The following is an 8,793-nucleotide window of genomic DNA, read 5'->3' on the forward strand; positions in this document are numbered from 1 at the left end:
ATTATAATTAAGAGATTGGGAAAAGAAGAATATACATGCTAAAAGACGAACTTTAAACCCTTAAAAACAACCCTTAGAGTTAAAATATTGCCAAAAGATTTCTTAGTGCGCCTCTAAAGGGCCAACTGAACATACCTACCAAATTTGAACGTTTTTGGTCCGGTAGATTTTTAGTTATGCGAGTGAGTGAGTGAGTGAGTCAGTCAGTCAGTCAGTCAGTCAGTCAGTGAGTGAGTGCCATTTCGCTTTTATATATATATATATATATATTATATATATATATATATATATATATATATATATATATATATATATATATATAGATTATCCCATGCTTAGACCAGTTATAAAATAGACACGGCCCATTGTATATTCATACTGAAAGTCGATGAAGCCAACATCTACTGCCATATCACCATATCATGACGTCAGCATAGGATAGAAAACAATGTAAACAAACTCTACAGAAAAGTTTTCTATCCGATGCTAACGTCACGATATGGTGATATGGCAGTAGATGTTGGCTTCAGAGGCTAGACTACCCAGCATGTCTATTCTATAACTGGTCTAAGATTCCATGAATATAATAGTCAATCTCATCAAATCGGTTTCTCATTATTTTCCACGAAAGCTCTGCACAGGTGATAATATTATATTTTATGTATACCATTAGCACTGGAATATTTTCGTTCGATTACCATCATAACGGACCTATTACACAACCGGAGATATGTAGGATTTGAGAATGCACCAGTGGGCGAATCTGAATATTATAAGATTTTAACGACTTGAGTCGTGCAAATACAATGGCCCAGCGAACAATACAGTCTTATTGCACATTTACTAATCATGAGTTGGTGAGGGATTGCCGTATAATACAGTAGTACTTCTGCCAAGAATATTTCGTTTTCGATTGGATTGTATTAGAAATGGAAGTTGCCTACTTTCTTTCATTGTCGGGTTTGGGTGATGATTATGTAATGCATGTTGACCCGCAAGTGTATACATGAGGGAAAACATAATAATATAACGCCAGTGTGATCCATTGCCAACTTGAGATTATTTTGTGAAGTTGGATAACTTTTTGTACTGGTAACTTATCTGATGTGTGGGAGACAATCTGGATTGATTGAAAGGATACACCGCACCCCTAATCTTGTTAGTTTTATACTTTATATTTTATTCATGAATACGATAAATTTTCAAGAAAGATCTTAAAGAAAGTTTATGAAGGTACCGTGTTAGAGTAGCAGCCGGAGATGATTATGAATGTTAAGGTGCGTCCAGATATACGCGCCGCGAACATGAGCAATTCATTTTTAATCAGCTGATGCCAAGCTTTTTATATCTGTATCTTACCGTTTCTGTAAAAATACAGATATAGTCAGCTGATTATTAGTGAATTGCTCATGTACGCGCCGCGAACATGAGCAATTCACTTCTAATCAGCTGATGCCAAGCTTTTTATATCTGTATCTTACCGTTTCTGTAAAAATACAGATATAGTCAGCTGATTAAAAGTGAATTGCTCATGTTCGCGGCGCGTATATCTGTACGCACCTCAAGACACACCCATTTTCAAAAATAAAAACTTATGCACCTTATTTTTTAGTTCAGCTTGTCAAAATACCCGACATTTCAATATTAAAATTATTTTTCTTCGGTACCACACATACAATTCTTCAATATCCTCGTAGATTGGAAAAATTTTAAGGTGATATCGTTTTCTTCTTCTTCCATTTAAGGTTTAGGCTCTTGGGGCTGTTCCGACTCACAAAAGTATAGATTAAATCCATTAAATTATACATTAAATCTAAAATTGAAATTAAATCTATATTGTTTTAGACATAATTCGAATTGCGAGTGAGAAGAATAACAACGGCAGAACTAAGATGTCACTTTCCTTATCTGGACGAATAGATAGAAGTCTAATTATTGTTGAGCTATAACATAGAATAAGCAGCTCCTATGTACGTATAATCATAGAGAAACGATAGCATAAGTAGATATCCCATGGTATAGGGCGTTTATGTCGCAACTTTTACTGTTATCTCAAGCCCATAGTTCATGTAATTCTTTCCCATGCAGCTGTGTGACACTGGTAGTCTCTCATATTGTGCCGTTCATACACTATCACCCCAACAAAACAGTAAAAATTGACAATAATCAACAGTAATCGGCTTGAGATAACAGTAAAAGTTGCGACATAAATTCCCTATACCATGGGATATCTACTTACGCTATTGTTTCTCTATGGTATAATGTGCATCACTTGTGTATTCTTTCTCTATGGTTACAGCCCAGGGATATTTTCTCAATGAAAGTCTTACAGTGGTGGTTGAAACATCATCAATTTATTTCATTACTTATGACATCCAGTCTTCATATTTGACAAATCATACCTTCAAACTAATATTTACCTATGATTTATTTTCAAGAGAAACGCTACATTAATATCCGGAGTACCATAACCGATTATCAAATAGTTTAGTAATAAATGACGATAGTTTCCCCCCCAACGATCTATATAAACTGAGTTAGTATAGATCGTTGGTTTCCCCTCGCTGTAGTGTGGTCCACCTTATAATAGCAGAGGAGAAAGATAGAGACAGCGTTGCCGATTCTCTTTCTTGCCACTGTGTTCTTTCAGAGACAAATGATTACTACAAGCTATTTGTAATGATTAAACGGTAGACTATCTTTAACCTGTGCTTCTGTAAATGATTGCTGATACCGGTTTATCTGATGTAATATTAACTGTTCATTATTGTTGGAAATAATTAATCATTTTTTATCTGTCAAGAAAATACTATATTTTCCAATGATCGAATAATACATTTCTATTATTGAGAATGAATAGGTATGATTTAATCAATCATACTTCTACATTGTTAAAAATCGATCTGGCAACGTTGCAGAGCTGGAAAAGGATAGAGCTATCTGCTTTGTCGAATGATAGACAAGGATAGCAACAGCAATGTTGATTAAATACTGTCTTTTTAAGGCTGTTTGGTACAATTTTTCACTTTCCTTGCCCTATTACCATAGGTAAGGAGAATATTGCTTTTCGAAAAAAATTAAGGTACCCAAATTTCTATACGTTTCAAGGTCTCCTGAGTCCAAAAAAGTGGGTTTTGGGTATTGGTCTGTATGTGTGCGTGTGTGTGTGTGTGTGTATGAGTGTATGTGCGTCTGTGAACACGATATCTCATCTCCCAATTAACGGAATGACTTGGAATTTGGAACTCAAGGTCCTTCCCCTATGAGGATCCGACACGAACAATTTCGATCAAATGCAATTCAAGATGGCGGTTAAAATGGCGAAAATTTTGTCAAAAACAGGGGTTTTCGCGATTTTCTCGAAAATGGCTTCAACGATTTTTGATTAAAACTATACCTGAAATAGTCATCGATAAGCTCTATTAACTGCAACAAGTCCCATATCTTTAACAATTTCAGGAGCTCCACCCCATCTATGCAAAGTTTGATTTTAGATTCTCAATTATCAGGCTTCAGATACAATTTAAACAAAAAAAAAATCAAGTTCAAAGGATTGAGCATGGAAATCTCTACAATTAATGTCCAGTAACATTTTCACCTAAAATTAAAAATAAGCTCGAAATGAGAGAAAATAACATTATTCAACTGCAAACTGTTGGCAACTGTTGATTCTATTAAATCATTCACTATGAAGAGATAGCAACCCTCGTGTGTCTCCAGCATTATTGCCCTGTCACCAGCTGGCTCAAATCTTTGAATAGTAGACTTGAGATGCGCGGGAATACTAGCGTCAGGTGATCAATTTTCATAACGGCAAGGAAAGTTGTGTGAGTGCGCTGCACCAGATTTTTTAAATTCAAATTGGATAATCTTTCCCAATATATTGTTAAGATCATTATAAGAGTGAGAAAAAGTGGCAACTGAAATTTTTGAGTGGTCTAATAAGCGAGTTATGGGTTGTTGAAAGTACTAACTCCGTTTTCTTCCCAGATCATAAACGGTTTCGAATTTTCCATTGAAGTTTTTTGATACATCCAGTATATCATTGGCTTTGTTCTAATATGAGTTTTTACACGATTTATGCCAATATAAACAAGTTATCGAATTTACAAAAAATGTTACTTTTCATTCATGAACGATTTGGGGAATAAAATGTTTCAGTTTGAAAGATACATTTTTTGAATTTTTAAGAGAAGTTCTGTCGAAACCGTTTATAGTCGAAACCGTTTATGATCTGGAAAGAAAACAGAGTTGACACTTTAACGACCTATAATTCTCTTATTAGACCACTTAGGGCCGGTTTCCGAGCTCGGAATCTGCAAGTTCTGGACTTACAGAATCCAGGACTGAAATAAGCTCTCGGGTTTAAATCAACTTCCCGAGTCACGGGTTTATGTTCTAAACTCCTGGGTCTATTGAGTTCTCGACTTATTTTAGTCCAGGACTTTAAGGCAGTAAACATGAGGGAAATTCTCAATATTTTGCTGTTGTATTGTTGGCATTAGGCCTATAGCAAAACAGCTGATTGCAGCGGGATAATATTCAAATGCTCTCCAAACTGTTTTGTGAAAATACGTTTCGATTTCTTTATATTGTGTAGATCTATAAATTCAAAGCAAACTTAATCTTTTGAAATATGAATGAAAAATAAGCATTTCATTTTACGATATGCTATTATTTATCATTGATCCTTGCCATTGATTTTGGAATAAAAATGTTAGTATGTTTTAAAAAAACTGGAATAATAATTTATTATTGTTATAAATTATTATTATTATGTTGAATATGCCATTGATTAATAATATTCACATTCTGATGGCCATTCCAAGGCAATCCTTGTATTATTTTCCTTGAACATTTCTAGGTTATGTCATACAGTCGTGAAATAAGGTTAGTTTTCTAAACATAATATTATGAAGAGCTTTATACCAAAATAAACTTGCAAACTATAAATTATGAATTTAGATGGACTAATTCAAATAATTTAAGTATTGCATGACATTTATTTGTCCATTCATCTACTCCAAAACAATAACTGAATTGTGTTTGCTCAGTTGAGTCTAGAACTTGAATTTAAATCCTACCCCAGTCGAGGGTTTAAAAGCACGCTGTTTTAAGTTCTGGACTTAACGATTTTTGATAAATCCTTGACTCGGAAGGAGGCGAGAATTTAATTCAAGTCCTGGACTTATGAGCCCTTCACTCAGAAAGCGAAATTATAAACTCCAGGGTCTAACGTGATCTCTAAACTCCAGAGTCTATTTAAGTCCTCAACTACGTTAACGCTCTGACTCGGAAAGCCAATTTTCTGACTCCAGAGTTTAAAGCCGGTTAAAGTCTAGAGCTTAGATAAATCCCGAGCTCGGAAACCGGCTCTTAAAATTTTCAGCTGCCACTTTTTTCACTCTTATAATGATCTTAACAATTATATTGAAAAAGATTATCCAATTTAAATAGAAAAAAGTGTACCAAACAGCCTTAACGTGGACCTCACTATAGGAAGATGATACAAAGATGATACGGAAATGATACAAATCTGATGCAAAAATTATAGAAGGTGATAGAAGAATGACAGACAAGGATAGCAACACAAATGTTCATCAACTACTACCATTATAACGTGGACCTCACTAGGAGAAAACCCAAACTCGCTCAGTGAATATTCGGCAGTGCAGTTCCTAATGAGGAAAGAAATACAGCCTCATGAACAATATCACTGCTTTTTTCAAAGCAGATAATTAATGGACGAAAAGAACGGCTTGACGTTTATGGGTCTGAGACTAAGTTTAATGTTTTCGCCCAACACGGTTCCTGTGTACCCGCGAAAATAAATCAGGAGTTATCATTTTCATAAGGTTGACAGTGCGTGTGCTACCGTTACTGTCGGGTGATTGATTTATTGTGCTTTGTTCCATCTCAATGACGCATGCTAATGTCTGGTTTTATGAGTTCAATGTGATGTAATGCAACGGTGCGGTGTTGTTTCGGTTTCAAACAGATTTCAACAATTAAAATGACAAGGGAAAGGTTCTAATATCTACTATAGTCAGGTCCACATGGCAGTATTTGATCAACATTGGTGTTGCTATCCTTGTCTATCATTCCACAAAGCAGATGGCGCTATCCCTCTCTAGCTATGCAACGTTGCCTGATCGTTCTTCAACAATGTAAAAATATAATCAATCAACAAAATATTTCCAATGAAGCTTTCCAATGATTCATTTTATTCATTCTTCATCCATTTATACAATAAGTATAAATTTAAACTTTTTTGTAACTATTGAATAATGTATTCTTTTGTAGTGAATACCTTTCCCTCTTATTTTCAATGTTTTTTGAACTGATTCATGAATTAAACTACGTGATTTTCCATTTCTTTTTATATTGTATATAAATTTCAATATGCTAAGCATAGTGGATACTGTTTACATAAATTATATGCTATGATTATCATCATTTTATAATCATGAGTTGTGCTGCTGTTCAATATTTGTAATTTATATTTTGTACATTTCTATTTTCACTAATTATTGCAATTAACTTTAACTGTCTGTATATTTAATATTAATTTCTATCATTTTATAGAGTAGTTTTTCAACATCCTGTTTCCCTCGATATTGTTATTATGTTATTTATAGCGACTCATTCCTGCGCTCAGGTTAAACCTTTGCAGGGATTTTTTCTTCTCAATGTGTCTTGTAAATTGTTATATAAGGATTAGGTTAGACAAGTTTTGTGAAAGTGTTGTATTTTATACTGTAAATTTGTTTTTTGAAGAATTTGTTGTTTTTGAAGAAATGAAGTACATTATCAAAGTGAGGTAACCTTGTGCTATTCCTCTCCCAAATTTAGATTACACCATAGCATAAGAAACGATAGCATACGTAGATATGGTAGACATGGTATAGGGCGTTTATGTCTCAACTTTTACTGTTATCCCAAGCCGATAGTTCACGTAGTTCTTTCCCTTGAGGCTGTGTGACGCTGGTAGTCTCTCAAATTGTGCCGTTCATATACTCTCACCCCAACAAAACAGTAAAAATTGACAATAATCGACAGTAATCGGCTTGAGATAACAGTAAAAGTTGCGACATAAATTCCCTATACCATGGGATTACTACTCACTCTATTATGTTTCTCTATGATTACACATAGTCCGAAACAGGTTAAGTCTTGTAGTTCTTGAATTTACAAAATGTTCAGTCCTAAAGAATTTTTACAAAGTAGATTTTCAAATTTAGATGCTTCAAAACTAAACATAGAAGAAATATTTCGCATTATTATAACTTAACTAAAATAGGATATATCCACATATTAAAAATATAATTTTGAAGAATTACCGAAGAACAAACTTAATTCTGATCTCAATATTATGAAAATGTATGATTCATTGAAGAATATGTTTCCTTGCCGGATAAAATATAACAAGGAATAGTCAATATTACATCAGATATAATACCGGTATTAGCTATCCTCTATAGATGGCATTTGCAAGGCAGAGAATCGACAACGCTGTTTTCCTATCCTTCGTCACTGTCATTATAACCTGGACCTCACAGTAGAACAGGTTTTACATTGTTGGCGGATTCACTATTGATTTTTTATCGTATCTTGATTGTTTTGTATAAATTACAAAGTTATCTTTGAGTAATAAGCATTGTTTTCTAATGGATATGGTGCGATTCCCCTAGACAAGTTGAGGAGAGTATTGAGTTGATTCCTATTGACTTATTTTATTGTATCATTATTATGGTGGTATTTTCAAGGGTATCGATAGTTTTTAAATGAGAAAGTGAAATTCTCTTCAGAAAAAAGGGGTGTTGATTATTGTTGAGTTCATAAATACGGTTCACGTTTTCCGCTAAAACGGACTGTATCAACAAGTAAAAATATGTAGGAAAACGTTCCCACGCTTTGCTCGCAAGAAACAGTTTCTGATAAAAGCCTCTCAGTTGTTCAAGAATTCTTCGAGTCTTGAAATGAAAACACATTCTTCGAATCCTTCTATTATTGGAGTGTATTCTGCTATGTAAGATCCTGAGTAGTAGAATGTTGGGTGAATGATATATTGGAAGCATTTTAAATTGAGAAATGAGAATATTGAACTCAATTACAAATACTCCGTTTTGAATGAATCCCACCTCTTGACGGAATTCATATGTAGAAATCTTACAGCATGTGTGTTACTCAAGTTGCCTACTTGAGAAAATGTAAGGCGTTAATGCTACTCAAATTTTCCTCTTTTGTGAAAAAGTCTTCGTAAATTGATTTACCACATCACTGTTAATATTGTTATAACTAGTAGCTCTGTGAACAGTAGACCTCACGCAGTATTCTCATCCACAAGTACCTGATTGAAACTATAGACCTTATGGAAATACAGCAATAGACTGGCTTCTCCACACATCTGTGTAATCACTTATCAGCTGATTTATGATGAATAATTTTATAGTCTGATTTTTACTCTAATATTGGCGTATGAAGGAGGCTCCTTTTTCCTTTCATATTATCCTTGAAATGCAAAATTTCCAAAAACCTTGTATATACGTCGACGCGCAATTTAAAAAGGAACATACCTGTCATGTTTCATGAAAATCTATTACTGCGTTTCGCTGTAAATGCGCAACATATAAACATTAAGAGAAATGCCAAACCGTCGACTTGAATCTTAAGCTGCGTACACATATACGCGCTTCCAACCCGCACCGAGTACGCTCCGCCCTCGTTCCGTCCTCGTTCCTCCATCGCACCGCAGTCGCTCCGCCCCCGCTCTGCAGTCGCACCCATCATGAA

This window comes from Nilaparvata lugens, chromosome 8, assembly GCF_014356525.2.
Source record: "Nilaparvata lugens isolate BPH chromosome 8, ASM1435652v1, whole genome shotgun sequence".
NCBI classification, from domain to species: domain Eukaryota; kingdom Metazoa; phylum Arthropoda; class Insecta; order Hemiptera; family Delphacidae; genus Nilaparvata; species Nilaparvata lugens.